General features: G+C 37.6%; 1 protein-coding gene across 16 annotated transcripts in view; it reads left to right on the top strand.

The window, feature by feature from the left end:
• LRRC4C (leucine rich repeat containing 4C) overlaps nt 1–15,187 on the top strand; it is a 1,157,697-nt gene that overhangs the window by 1,037,820 nt on the left and 104,690 nt on the right. For 7 of the 16 annotated variants that reach the window (XM_070228639.1, XM_070228631.1, XM_023654913.2 and 4 more), the window contains one exon: nt 13,748–13,828. The exons of 7 other annotated variants lie outside the window; for them this stretch is intronic. The gene's annotated coding sequence lies outside the window, so the exon portion shown is untranslated. Of the gene's footprint in view, nt 1–1,270; nt 1,357–13,747; nt 13,829–15,187 lie in introns of all 16 variants that reach the window. 2 more of the 16 variants (XM_070228641.1, XM_070228642.1) reach the window with 1 other exon arrangement.

Raw genomic sequence — 15,187 nt, 5'->3', positions numbered from 1 at the left:
CTGAGCTCATTGAACTACCTTTTTGAGTTTTCCTATAGCTCACTGAGTTTCTTCATGACAGCTACTTTGAATTCTTTATCAGTTAGATCAGAATCTTCCATGACTTTATGTTTGGTTTCTAGAGAATTGTTATTTATTTCTGTGATGCTGTGTTAGCATGGCCTTTTGTCGTGCTTGCTGAGTTACTCCCTTGCTGGGATATCGGTCATAGCAAACACTTTTCTTATTTAGGTGTAACTTGATTTATTTTGACTCAAGCTAATTAGTCAATTGGAGATTAGAGGCCTTTCTTTCGTTTTTCAGTAGGTTGCGCTGTAGCACTAGTTTTTAGTTTCTCTTACCTGAGCTGCCTGTCGCTATATTTGAGGATGATCACGTTCAATCCTTCACCCCTTCTATTTGGGGTGTAACTCTTGTTTGAATCCTTTGAAGACAAGAGATAGTTACTGTTATTCTCATTTTATGGATAAGACAACTGAGACTTACAGAGATTAGCAAGTCTTAGGTCCCTTAGCTAGAAAGTACTATATCTGGGATGCAAAGTACTATTGTTGTTACCTGTGCCTCTGGGGAGTCACTGATGCCTTGCTGTTGCTGTTCCCACTACAGTAGCTGACTTTGCTGCTGGAAATACAAGGATGGCTGACACCTCTGCAGCATCTGGGATCACCTGTATCAGAAGCTTTGCTGCCATGACAGAGGGAGGGAGAGGGTTTGGAGGAAGCCAGGTTCATGGGGCACCACCTCTGCTGTTGGCCATTACCTTATGGCCAGAGGCATCACTGCAGTTGGGATGCCAAAGTCATGTGCATGCCTTTGCTGCTGCTACCAGGCTCTGAACCACAGCTGGCAGCCAAGGATCATGGGGCTCTGCCTCCATTGCTGCTCTGCTCTCCATGGCTGCAGGTGTCACTGTGGCTGCATGGCCAGAGTCACACACACACTATCCTGCTACCCAGCAGGGTCTCTGAATCTGGAGGTGGTTGGCTCAGCCACTGTGGCCAGGGGTCTAGGGTCCTGGGTTCTGCTTCTCCTTTTCCGGGTTTAGCCTCCTCTATGTGCTCCAATCACCTTCGTATGCATGAATGTGTAGATCTCTCCAGCATCCTGGAGTGTTGGGGAATGTAGCCTTTGTTGGCTTATGGATGTTTTACTTGCTGTAGACTGACGGAGAGACAAAGGGATCCTCTCCCATTTCCATGATGATGATGTCGTCATTTAATTCTTAAATCTACACAATAAGATATCTCATTGTTATCCCATTTCACAGGTGAGAAATCTGACACAGAGAAAGGTTAAATGACTCACACAAGTTTCCTCAGCTGGTTTATGTCAGAGCTCGGATTTGAACCCAAGGTAATGGGTAGCTACTGGGCTATAGTGCATCATGGGGGTTAAGTTTAATAAACCATAGATCAGTTTATTTCCATCACCTTTTTTACTAAGAACAAACCATGTTCGCCCTAATCCTTTGAAGACAACTAAGAGCGTGGCCACAGAGGAAGTCATTCACATTGATGATCTTGTTTAATCAGCATGAATATTCTTTGAGATAGTTACTGTTATTCTCATTTTATGGATAAGACAACTGAGACTTACAGAGATTAGCAAGTCTTAGGTCCCTCAGCTAGAAACTACTGTATCTGGGATGCAAAACAAGATTTATCTGATTCTATACCAACTCTGTATACCAACTTGCTTCTTTGATTGATATTTAGCCCAAAACACCGAGTAAACAAGCAAACAATAGATTGTTTTTCATAGTATTATGATACACCTCTAGTCTCTAATCCTGTCATTGTAAAGTCAAACATAAGTCCAGAGACTTAAAATCTTTTATACCTCCTATTTAATTTCGCAGTCCAGAAGTAGCCTTAGATATTTGAACATAAATGTATAGATTGAGAATTTAGGTGATTGATAACTTTGGAATGAAGCACAGAATGATGCTACAAACATAACAAAGAAATTCAGGAATTGTTACTATCTGCATAAATGCCAAGTGGCTTTTATACATTTAAGATTTAGGTGAGATTTCTTATGATCCAAAGTTATTTTATGTCCAGTGTCACAGCCAGCTCTAAAATTTCACCCAGACTTCATTAATGTATTTGTGCAAACACTTCATCTAGTAGCAGAGAGGCACTTAAGGTTTGGGAAGATGAGTCTGAAGTCTCCTATTTCTCAAAAAGAAAGTATTGATGTTTTGTGCGATGATACTTGTATATGAAAGTGCTTTGATAAAACATTATTTATGTGAATAAACGTAAAACTTGCCATATATTTTAATATGTAAGTTACATAAAGCTTCTGATTGCTTTGCTTTCATTTCTCCTATGTTCTCTACTCCAACAATATAGGAGTTTTCCATTTTGTGTATTAAAGGTCATAGGGACAAGTAAAATCGATCTTAGGTCCACATTTATAAGCTGGGTCATTTTATCTTTGCCATCCTGTGGGTTTCAAACCATCTCTGCTCTGCACAGAAACCCTGAATGAAAGCAAAATGTAGTAAATATTTTCAGAAAAGGCTTTTTATTTTTTGTCTCATCTTGGAAATCTAAATCAATATTTGACCTTTACACACCTCTATCAGGATAAAATGGAGTCTGTCTGTGCTGACTTGGAACTCTAAAGTGTGTGGTAAGATCCATTTGTCTTGAGAGCTATGGGTTCCTTGGGGTGCTCTGTGTGTGTATGTGTGTGTGTGTGTGTGTGTGTGTGTATACAATTGCTTAAAGTGATTGGCAGTAACACCAGGATCACAAGATGTGAATAATGTTTTGTGATTTCCACAATGCTTTCACCTATATAATTTCATTTGATTCTTCTGATTCCATTAAATAGATAGGATAAATGATCGATCGATCGATCGATCGATGAGAGAGAGCTAGAGAGAGATAATAGGTAGAATATATGTATAAATGATTCACTGAAGTTCAGAGAAGCTAAGTCCATGTAGCTGGTTAGAATAAGGGTCCAGATGACAAGTAAGCCTCCTGCTATTAAACTCCAAAGGTGGCCTCCCAAGATGCAACTACACAGTAGGGGCCCAGGTAACCCTGTGATCTTTGTTGTGTCACAGCACAAAATGCTGCAGCCAGAAGAGCAGAAGATGACTTGTTTGTCAGAGCATCCTAAGGACTGAAATCTGTGTGAGGCATAACGTAAGCTCTATTAAATTAAAGGAACTTACTGGAGCACAGGAATTTCTTTAAACTGCAATCAGAGGAAAGGAGACCCATTGGTGTAAAATGAGGAGGTGAAGTGATGTTTCTTATTCCTTATCTCAGGTATACAGGCCCCTCAACCTCTGAATCAAACTGTTCTACAAATGCATATTTCTTTGCATTTCAGTGACTTTTACTTTCCTTTCTGCCTGCCTTTGGGGCACGAGGCTGAGGAATCCAGGAGTTGAGGGAGTGAGGAGGTTTGGAACTATCTCTGGTTAGAACGTTGAATATGAATGTGGCTGGTATTTGGAGGAGGAGTGGAAACCTATGGAACTGCTGTGTACTCTGAGGTGCTTGCTGTTTGTATCAGAGAAGTATCATGGGGTGAATTTTGCTTCACCCACTGAGTAGTTAAATGACATCACTCAGTTTTTTAATCATCCTGGTATTTAATTACTTCCTCTTTATAGGGGCAAGAATAATCGCCATCTCATAGTATTATAATGAAAAGCATAACTAATGTATCTAAAACCCAAAAGAGGCAACCAAGAAAATATGCCCACTGAAATTATGGTCTTCTACCATTTGTAGGAGATCATGCATATCGGTTCTGAGTGACCTCCTTTCTGACTGCTCAGGAAGGCCTGATCTTGTTCCTGCTTTTCTTTCTTGCAAAAATTCCTGACTTGCCAAATGCACTACTACTGCTTACAGGATCCCAATGAGAATACCAGATTTTTGTGGATTTGAAACTACCTAAATCTGAAAAGACAAATCTATCTCAGTCTTAGAACTTTAATTAAAACCTCAGCTCAGGAAATAAATGAAGATATGCAGGGCCAGTTCACTTCTGAGGTGAGAGAAAGTCCTGCATCACAAGTTGGCATTCAGATCACAGTAGTTCTGGTTTGCAATCCTAATAAATGGTTAAGGAGTCTGCAGCAATAAGCAAAGTCAGATGACTTGAAATTGTTCTGCACTAAATTGGGAAGAGATGAATATCTTATCAGGAAGAAAGGCAATATCATACTGTCTGTGCCTCTTTATTTAATCAAGTCCGTCTGATTTTGAAATTTCAAAATAAGCATCACTTTTTCATGAATGAGTCTTTGAGGGAAAAAAGGGCTAGAAATTCACTGCATATTTTAGTGAACAGAGCCTTTTAGCTATGATATATTTAGGGATATCAGATTACTTTTATCCAGTTTTCTGAATGCAGTTTTTCAGGAAAGATCATTATGTGTGTGTAGGGGGTGGATGTACACATATACACAATATATTTCATATATCTAATTATATCTAATATGTATAGTTTTTTTATTTCTTAAATACAGAGAGAAAAATATTTGTTTTACTCTGACATCTAGTGATTTTTGATTTCACTTTCTTTGAGTCCAGAGTGAGATTTGGCAGTCACTTTTGTTTCATTTTTGAATGAAGTCTAAATTTACTGCATTTTATTATACAATGTGTAGTAATTGGAAACAAGACTAATTTAGTTCCAATCAACAGATTTTAATCAACTATTAGCTGTGGGCCTGATACTCCTGGGTGAATAGGATGAAAATACCACAGTCACTGCTTATGTGGTCCCTGTGACCTAAAGCAGTAGTTGTTAACTGGGGGCAACATTGCCCTCCCCTCAGGGGACATTTGACAACATCTAGAGACATATTCAGTTGTCACGATTGAAGGAGAAGATGCTACTGGCATCCAGTGGGTCGAGACCCGGGATGCTGCCAAACGTCCTACAATGCACAGGATGAACATATCAAAAGCACATATAAAATATAAATATTTTTTATTTTATATAAATATTTTTAAATAACTATTTTATATAAATATTAAAAATGCATATATAAAAAACAATTATACAGCCAAAAAAGTCAGCAGTGCTGAAGTTGAGAAACCTGGTCTAGAGAGTGAGAAATACATAAAGCACTGCGATAAGTGCTATTTTAGGGACGTGAATACAAGTGCCGGGGGAACTCAAAGGAAGAAGAGCTGGAGATGGGAGGTGTTAAAAAATCTTTGTGGAGGAAGTGACACTGGGGCTTGATCCAAAAGAATGAAGAATGGTTTAGAGAGAGGAGGATGGAAAGGCAGAGAGCATTCTGGGTAGAGGTCCAAAGATGAGCAAAGCATGGAAAACTATGATGCCATTAAGCTATTACTGCACAGTTACCACTGAGGCAGCGTTTGACTCATGGTTATATGAAAATCAGGTTAATAACATAATTCTCTATGGGAGTTGTTTCTTTTTGTTACGTGGATTTTAAGCTGATATGTAGAAGCTCCTGAGAGAAGAAACATAAAATCATGTTCTACTAGCTGGAGGAAGCGTCCCAGGCCCCCTGACTTCTGTTCCTTCATAGTGCAGTCAATGTATCTACAGACTGACGGCTGTCTTCCAAACCTTTCTAGAACTGGAACTCAGGGAAAGGGCTTCACACAGCTTAGAACCATTTGGGAGATAATATGACCCTCATATCTGGACAACCTAGACTATGAAGGCCTTCAAGAGGCTCTCTGAGAGAACAAAAATAAAGGACCAGAGAGTAAGTCAGCATTGCCTTAGTACTGGTAGTACAGTGCAATGGTCCAGAGTGTGGACTCCGGGAGTCCCACCTCAAGAACTTACCCACTGTGTCACTTTGATGGAATCTCTTTTTGCTTCCATTTTCTTCTTCTTTGAGTATAATGATATCTATAAGATTGTTTTGAAGATTAAATACGCTACTCTTTATAGCCTGACATGTAGTAGGTACTTAATAGTAGTTCTTTTTACTTGCCTCATTGTGGTCTGAAAATGTGGAGATCCGTTTAAAGACAAGTACTGTGTTTTGCAACACACTCTAAGCAAGATTCTAGACTTCCTGGTTAGCAGAGAAGACATTGCAAAGGATAGCTTTATAAGGGGAAAATGCTAAGTGCTGTGGCAGATAATGAGGTTGTTTAAGAACCATTCAATTAGCAACATGAAACAAGTGTGATACACTCAGTGGGTGTACTGAAGATGTCTTTTGAAATGTTAGTGCTGATGGCACATGTAGCGATTAAAAAAGGCCCGTCTTTAAATTAGTGAAAAAGAAGAGAAAGAAAAGGAAGGAGTTCTAGGATGGGGGTGGGGTTGTAAGGTTGAAAGCAAGCAAAATTAGTTTAGATTAAAGGAAAATTCAGTCTCTTGAGTGATTAAAAGACAACCATAAACTCCACCTGGAGAAACATCGGTTTCACTTTGCCTCCCACTGCACAGTTGGTGTTACTCCTCTCTGCTGTTGTGTTTGAAGATGCTTAGATTCCTGATAAGTCATGGCAAGAAGAGTAAGCAAGTTATTTTCTGCTTCCTATGAAGTTATATATATATATACATACACACAGAGAGAGAGAGAGAGAGAGAAATACATATCACATATATATACTTTTTATTTCTAATGTTTATATTTTAGTTTAAAATTGCATTCACTAGTGAATTTTATCATTAAAGAATAGCCTACTTCTAGAATCTAAAATAGATGGAATTAAAAATATGACACTTCTGTTTATAGCCTCTTATGTAAACAGTGATTTGAGGGTTCAAACTGGAATTATTAAAACATAAGAAGATATATTTCAGGGTTTTTTTAGTTAGTATCTCTCTCTGTTACAGATATTAAGGGTGAGTGAAACCACATGCTTCTGTTCATATTTCTGCTACTAATAGGAGGTGAGATGGCTTTCATCACAGTTAAATTAGAAGAATGAATCTGTCACATATGTCACCTCACAGAAGCATCTAAATGAAATGCCAATGTTATCATTTTCAACATCTCTTAATCACCATGGAGATTAAATTCTAAATCAAAAGTCTGCTGAGTTGATGAAAAACAAAGTAATATTGAGGATTTGATGTCTGGAAAAATATGGACCAATTGTATTCACTATCTTTTTTTCTTTTTCTCTAATAATCGATTAAAGAGTTAGGAATTTCCTAACTTAATAGTTTGTCACGTATATGAGAATTGTAAAATAAATTAACATTCTCCAAATACTTAGGGTAGAACTTAAGATAGTAATATAATAATAAAAATAGTTAATATCTAGAAAACCAATATGTCTATATTGAACACTAAGCCCTGAGCACAGTGCTGACAGCAGTATTTTATTTAATACAAACAAGAACCCTATAAAGAGATAGTGTTGTTTTGTTTTGTTTGTTTGTTTGTTTTTCAGGAAGATTAGCCCTGAGCTAACTGCTGCCAATCCTCCTCTTTTTTGCTGAGGAAGACTGGCCCCGAGCTAACATCCAGCCCATCTTCCTCTATTTATATGTGGGACGCCCACCACAACATGGTGTGCCAAGCGGTGCTATGTCTGCACCCGGGATCCGAATCAGTGAACCCCAGGCCACCAGAGCAGAATGTGCGCACTTAACCGCTGTGCCACTGGGCCGGCCCCTAAAGAGATAGTTTTATTATCCACAGTCTACAAATGAGGAAAATAATCCTTAGAATAGATTAATACTGTGATTGAATTCATGCAACCAGAGAGACTGATAAAATCAACTTGATTGTTCAGCAAATCTGCATTTTTTTTTCATTGCTGAGGAAGATTTGCCCAGAGCTAACATTTCTGCCAATCTTTTTTGTGCGGGGGTTGCCACCACAGCATGGCCACTGATGAGTGGTGTAGGTCTGTGCCCAGGAACTGAACCCCTGCTGCCGAAGGGGAATGCATCCAACATAACTACTAGGCCATGGGGCTGGTCCCTGAATTTTTTTTTTTTTTAATGTGGATTGCAATGGAATGGAATCGAATAACATAGGATAGGATAGGACAGGATGGAAGAGTAGAGAAGAGAAAACTTAGATTGTGTCACATGTTATAAGGTTTGATTGGTGAAACTTTGCTTTCAGTATTGAGAGTGGGAGAAAGACAGAGACAGAGAGATAGAGATGAGAGAGAGACAGAGAGATAGAGATGAGAGAGAGATGTATTGCACTGTATAATGGATTTTTTACTGGGAGCTATGATACAAAACCTAAAAAATTTGGAGCTATTGCACTAAAGAATACTCTCCCTCACTCTGCCCCCATATTGCTATTACACAATCCAAACAAAATAAATATAATTTTGTTATTTTGTGTGTTCCTGGTTGACTCTTGTAATATTTAAAGATCTGGAAGAATAACTCGTGTGCAAGATGTCAGCCAATTCCATTCGGTTACAGAGAGAGAAATAGAAGACTGGAAACATTGACACCCCAATCCAAGATGGTACAGCTAATTGGTGACATACTTGGGAGTAGAATATGGGTATTCTACTAAAGTTAGGTGTTGTGCTTTTCATTCCTTTTGTTTATTTCTTTTTTCTCCTTGGAGTTGAGGATTAAATAAATAAAGCATCAGAAATAACAGGTTGTAGGCTGTCAACACCTACTTATTGACTAGTATGTCTGTAACACATGTGGGCCTTGCCATTGAAATCAAATTACAACAGGGACTATTTATTAGGTACCTCTTTGGTAAAAAACTGTACTTAGGTCGAAGCTATGCTGCTTATTGTACTTGGTTTCTAATATAAATGAGAAAAACAGGTATTTACTCATAAATAATATAGTAATATGTGTAAATAATAGTTTAAAAACCTAAGATTTTTCAAGGGAAATGTATAGTTCATTGCATTGTTCAGAGGAAGGAGAGGGAAATTTGACTTAGGTAAGAAGTAAGTAAGGAGACAGGATTGAATACCCTGGGTCTCAGTATATGCCAAGATTGATGAATATCTGGTCGATTCAGAAATGCTTAATGGGCTAATAGGTGAAAAATCAGCATTGTCACAGCAAAAGTTACAAACAAAGTAGCTGAAGAATGAACTGTTCAACTGCTAAATGACTCTTTTAGGGCCTGTTGATATTAGAATGCAACTTGGTGCTAGTCGTTCATGAGTTATTCATTAGAGAAAGTACCTTTATGTACTTATTCTAGTGCGTGTGTGTTAAGAAATCCAGGTGCTATGGAATATGTCAATGTCTCTAGTATAATATAAATGATAGTAATAAATACTTTAAGGTCAAATTCTCCCTCTTCCTTGAAGCCCACTCAGATACTTAAAGTCAGTCCACACTGAGCTTTCTCTTTTTAAGAATATCTCTAACATGTAAATTGCTGCATTACATTTAACACTTGAATATTTTCCTGACTTTTTAAAACAAATTTCTTGTTTTGGCATCTCAACTACTTAAACGGATTATAAACTTCTAGCTCCTCTTGAATTTTTCTAATCACATTCCCAGTTCTTTGCACATGCTACATGACAAATACAGATTTGATGATTGGTTAATAGATATAGAAGGATTTTTTTAAATATATGGCTAGGAAGTTATTAAATTAATTCTTGTCAAATTCTCTTGTTTTCTTATGGTGTTCACTAATTCTGCCAATTGCTGTGACTATTTATGTACTTGGTGCCTTCCCAACTAGCTTTTAAAATGCTTGTGGCAGATGATAACTCTTATTTATACTTACCGCGGCACCCTGTACCAAACACAATGCCTGCTTTTAGTAGATATTAAGGAAATAATTGTTGAATGGAAATTGAATGAATTTAAAAAATAATAAGCATAATATATATAAGAACCTTAGCACAGAATGAGCACATTAAAGGTTCTCCATAAACATGAGCTGAATGAATAAATGACTCATGAATTCTAACTTTGGCCAGTGAGTAGCTGTGAGATATGGTCAAATTACTTCCTCTTTTGGGGACTCAGTTTTCTCATCAATAATATAAGGTGTTTGGATTTGAAGGATGGTTTTATAACTACTTTCCAGACTCTAGGGAGGTACTTCAGGACTTCCATGAAGAATGAAGTATTTTCTTAGCCAATGATAGATATTTAAATTCCCTTGGCTTATGTTGGGTCTACGATATTCTTTAGGTTGCTTCCAAGTCTTGGCTATTGTGAATAATGCTGCAATGAACATACAGGTGCATCTATCTTTACGCATTCGTGTTTTCATGTTCTTTGGATAAATACCCAGCAGTGGAATAGCTGGATCATATGGTTCTATTCTTAATTTTTTGAGGAAACTCCACACTGTTTTCCATAGTGGCTGCACCAGTTTGCACTCCCGCCAGCAGTGTACAAGGGTTCCCTTCTCTCCACATCCTCTCCAACACTTGTTATTTCCGGTCTTGTTAATTATAGCCCTAATGGGAGTGATGTGATATCTCATTGTAGTTTTGATTTGCATTTCCCTGATAGTGATGTTAAACATCTTTTCATGTGACTGTTGGCCATCTGTATATCTTCTTTGGAGAAATCCCTGTTCAGATCTTTTGCCCATTTTTTAACAAATGAGTAAAGAAGATGTGGTATATATACACAATGGAATACTACTAAGCCATAACAAATGATGAGATCAGGCCATTTGTAACAACATGGATGGACCTTGAGGATATTAAGCTAAGTGAAATAAGTCAGAGGGAGAAAGTCAAATACCATATGATCTTACTTATAAGTAGAAGATGAAAACAACAACAATCACATGGAGACAGAGATTGGCATGATGGTTACTAGAGGAGAACTGGGAAGGGAGGAGGGCAAAAGAGGTGATTAGGCACACGTGTATGGTAATGGATTGTAACTAGTCTTTGGGTGGTGAACATGATGTCACCTACACAGGAATCAAAATATAATGATGTACACCTAAAATTTCTATAATGATGTAAACGAATGTTACCACAATAAAAAAGAGATACTCTTTAAAAAGAAGATCCTCACTACTAAAATTGTTTGAATAATATTGGTGTAAATTACAGTGTGGAAATTTGCCTTTTTCAAACCAGTTTGAACAGATACAATTTAAAAGTCCATCTTGCTCTTATTATATTACCATACAAGAAATGGACAAGAGGTCCTCCTATTTCAGAAGCCACATTTAAAAGCATTTGACATTAATGTCATAGGAATATTGGAGACATTAATTAATGGCAATACAGTGTTTTATTTTTTTTCTCTTTTCTTCACTCTATATTCTCTTTTCATTTAAGAGAGCAGCATGCTGAAAACATGTTAGTGAATTACTTCTCTGGTGAACTCTTGGGTGTTTTGGGCTTGTTTCCCTCTCCTCAGACTATTTAGTTTGGTAGCTGAACAGGTAAAATTTTGCTGCTTTGACTGATACATTGGAATGTAAAGATGGCCATTGGTTGGTGTTTATTAGACTCTGAAGTCAAGGGTACCAAGCCTGAGACATTCCTCTGTGGCTTAGTAGTAATCACAGTAATAATCGTAGTAAATAATAGTCATAACAATAATAAAATTAAGAGCTCTATTTAATTTTATTTGCTGCTTACTAGTGCCAGGCATTGGGCTAAATCCTTTAAATATACAATCTAATATATTCCTCATGACAACCCTGTGTGACAGCTTCCATTATTAGAGGAAAGGAAAATGAGCACTTTTCCCAAGGTTAATATTTAGTACGTAGTGAGTCAAGATTCAATGAACTTACAATCTAATAGGAATGAAAATAAAAGACACACAAATTTCACACAAGGGAGAATCTAATGAGTGCTATAAGAGAGACACATACAAGTATAATTCTCTAAGATTGTTCATCTGTGTACAGACTCATTCATTCATTTGTTACAGCTATACTCTCAGTGTTCACAATATTACTTTTATCCAGAATTCCAGGGTTGTCAGATCCTTAGAGCTCCTCCAGTACTTTCATCCATTGCCAGAATCCCTTTCTATAGTATCCCTTAGAGCTGGTCACAAGACCCTGTTACTGAATACCTTTAGTGCTAAACATGCTCCTTACAGGCAGAGAATATATCCTGCTTGGTTCCTGTAAATGGGACTTGAGCCAAACTTCATTTCCCTTTATATTCCATTCTTGGTTTTGCCTAATACAGCCAATTAAAAATTTATGATCATCCTTTTTCAACAAGCTAACCCTTCTTTGAGGCTGCTGTTTGGTTCCGTCCCATCTGCACACGTCTTCTTATAGGATTAACATTGCAATGTTTCTGTGAGGTTAAAACTATGTAATCGTGTAAAATGTTTAGGAGAGTGCCCAACACATAATAATCACTCTATAAATAATAGATGATAATAATTATACTAATAATAACATAATTGTTATTTATTGAATTAAACATTGTTTATGGAATTCTCATCCTCCTAGTTGACCACATTTTGTGTACAATTATTTAGACATAGATACTAACTTTCTTTAAATACGTTACTGCTAATAGGACTCAATGCTTCAGCTTCGTTTGTATCTGTCGTTAAGATGAGCCCAATCACTCAGGGCTAATCTTCCTCAAAAAAAAAAAAAAAAAAGATGAGCCCAATTAACTCAACTCTGGTTTCGTGATTGACTTAATTGATAGGGACATTGGCAGTGCCCAGTTTTGTATACATAATATCTGGGTTCTTCCTCATCATTATATTTAAATACCCTTTTAAAAACCTAAAGTCATTGCCTGACTTTCTGATTTGTCATTAGAAAATAATAATAACAGGGGCCAGCCCGGTGGCCTAGTGGTTAAATTTGCATGCTCCACTTCGGCGGTGACCCAGGGCTCACAGGTTTGGATCCCATGAGTGGACCTACCCACTGCTCATCAAGTCACACTGTAGCAGCATCCCACATGCAAAGTGAAGGAGGATTGACACAAATCTTAGCTCAGCGACAATCTTCCTCAAGCAAAAAGAGAGAGAGTGTCAACTGATGTTATCTCAGGGCCAATGTTCCTCACCAAAAAAAAAAAAAAAAAAGAAAGAAAGAAAAAGAAAATAGTAATAATGAAAAGAAAAAAAGTAAAAAATGGAAATTCACTTAAAAAATAGATAGAAGTCAGTTCAAAGATTCTGCCCTATATAAGGATGAGGAATGGAAGATAAGTAAATGTAGTTAAAGCATGACCAATGATCCTGACGGGTCTTCCATTCAAAGGCTGAGTCTCCCTTTTTTACTAAGCATACCAACTCTTTGTTTATTAACATAATAAAATTGTAATAAAATAAAAAGATTTCACTGCAGAGGAGACAAGGCCAGACAGCTGATTAAAAGATGCTAAAATGTGCAGCTCCCTGGAGCCTAGAGTCCCTTTTAAGGGTGATCTTGAATGACTTGTCCAGGCAGAGAGCCTTCCAGGAGGAAATGCATCTTTGTCTAGGGTTAGGTCAAGGGCTGAGCTCCCAGGGCTCCAGTGAACCTTGAGGAGAAATCCCTGAGGCAGAGCCCAGACAGAGGAAGTCACCAGATCTTCGGAAGGGGGAGGAGATTTACCATCACTCTGGAGTGATTTTCAGTTGCAGCACTTCTCAGGCAAAGAGTATGCCAAGGGCGGTTCTCTCCAGGTTTGCTTATCTCTGGTGGCCACCAGCAACATATGAGGTTCTGAAGTCTCAACCTGAGATACAGTATCAACAATCCATTTAAATATCTTTTCATCATCTTTATGTTGCTTTTGGAGGGAAGATGTTCTAGGATGGGGCTCCTTGTCTTGCAGAATAATGGCATTTTTGTGCTGTTGGGGAATCTTACATCATCTAGTCCAATCACCTCATTTTGCAGATCAAGAAACTGAGGCTAGGAGAGAGGGGGCTCGCCCAGAGTTACTCAGCTAGTCAGTGACAGACAGCAGTGGAACTTGAGGTAAGTTCTGTGGCCTCTTTGAGCTTCTCTTTCCAAATCTATAAAATGGAAATGAGGGATGGGTCTGCATGATCTCTTGAAAATTCCTTCTTATCCTGAATTTTACTTACGTAATTTTTAATTTGAGACTCCTAACTTTCAGTGTGGTTTCCACTTTGCAATAATCAAGAGGCTTTTCTAAAAATGATGCAGTTTTGTGCCTAAATGACAGTGTTCAATCATTTTGATGAAGGCTAAAGTTCTGGTTAATATTTTGTGTTGTGTACAGATGCTTGCCTCAGTATGTGGCATAGATTTGGATTATGCATTTTGAAAATGCACCCTGGTTTTGAATATGGTTGATAATTTACTGTGTTACATCCTAATACTACAAACAACTTCTTAATAGAACTATAATATCTGTTTCTTTATTATTATTGCTGTATGTTATTTTACTCATTGCTGCAATTTCAGGTCACATAAACGAATAAGGAGGCTAAGGAAGTCATGCCACAGAAGATAGCAATGCCCAAGTCGGTTTTTGTTAGTTAAAAATGCTATTGCTTGTAAGCAAGGACTGGCTTTTTTTTTCCTCTCTCATTTCTTCAGCAGGCACATTTTAGACAAACTGACAGCAAATCTGTTATGTAATGGCAGCTATAAAAGCTTTCATCAAGACTGTGCATGTTTAGTGTCTCTGTGTGGGATAAGCTGGGTTATGGGAATGATATGGACAGAAGATTCAAGAGTAAGGACTTGGGGTTTCAAGTCCTTGGTTCTATGGAGTTTGGGGGGAGCAGGGGATGCTGGTATATGAGGAGCATGGAACTTAATATCCTCTTTTTTTGTCTGTTTCCCCTAAACACATCAGTTGCAATTCTTTCTAGTATTTCAAATTCTGTCTGCCAGGTGTATTAAATATCCATCTTTCTCTGTTAAATATGTGAATTTAATTTATTTTTAAAGTATAGTTTATAATAGTTCTGAGGCTGGAGAGTTTCTTGGTTCCAAGAGGAAGCATCTTTACACCATGGGGCATGCAGATTCTCAGACATTTATTACCTATGTGATGTTTGATGATGTTTACAGGGATATCAAAAGGATCAACTGAGATAATGTATATGAGGGAAATGTGTACAATCTAAAGCATAATAGGAATCTTTCTTCTTTTCATACTGTATATTAAAACCAATGGATAAGAGTATAGAAAACAGCAAGGGATAGAGGAGGAGAGGGTGTGAGAAGCAAATACTTTACTTTTCCAATAAAATCATGGCTTAGAGCAAAGGGACTACCAGGATGCAAATGAAATATTGCTGCTAGAATATCTGATGCCCATGCTTCTTAAAATGTTATGTGCATTTGAGTTGCTTGGGGATA

Source organism: Equus caballus, chromosome 12 (assembly GCF_041296265.1).
Source record: "Equus caballus isolate H_3958 breed thoroughbred chromosome 12, TB-T2T, whole genome shotgun sequence".
In the NCBI taxonomy this organism is placed as follows: domain Eukaryota; kingdom Metazoa; phylum Chordata; class Mammalia; order Perissodactyla; family Equidae; genus Equus; species Equus caballus.
The sequence above is the reverse complement of the archived record's forward strand: the minus strand, read 5'-3'. Positions and strand labels throughout refer to the sequence as shown.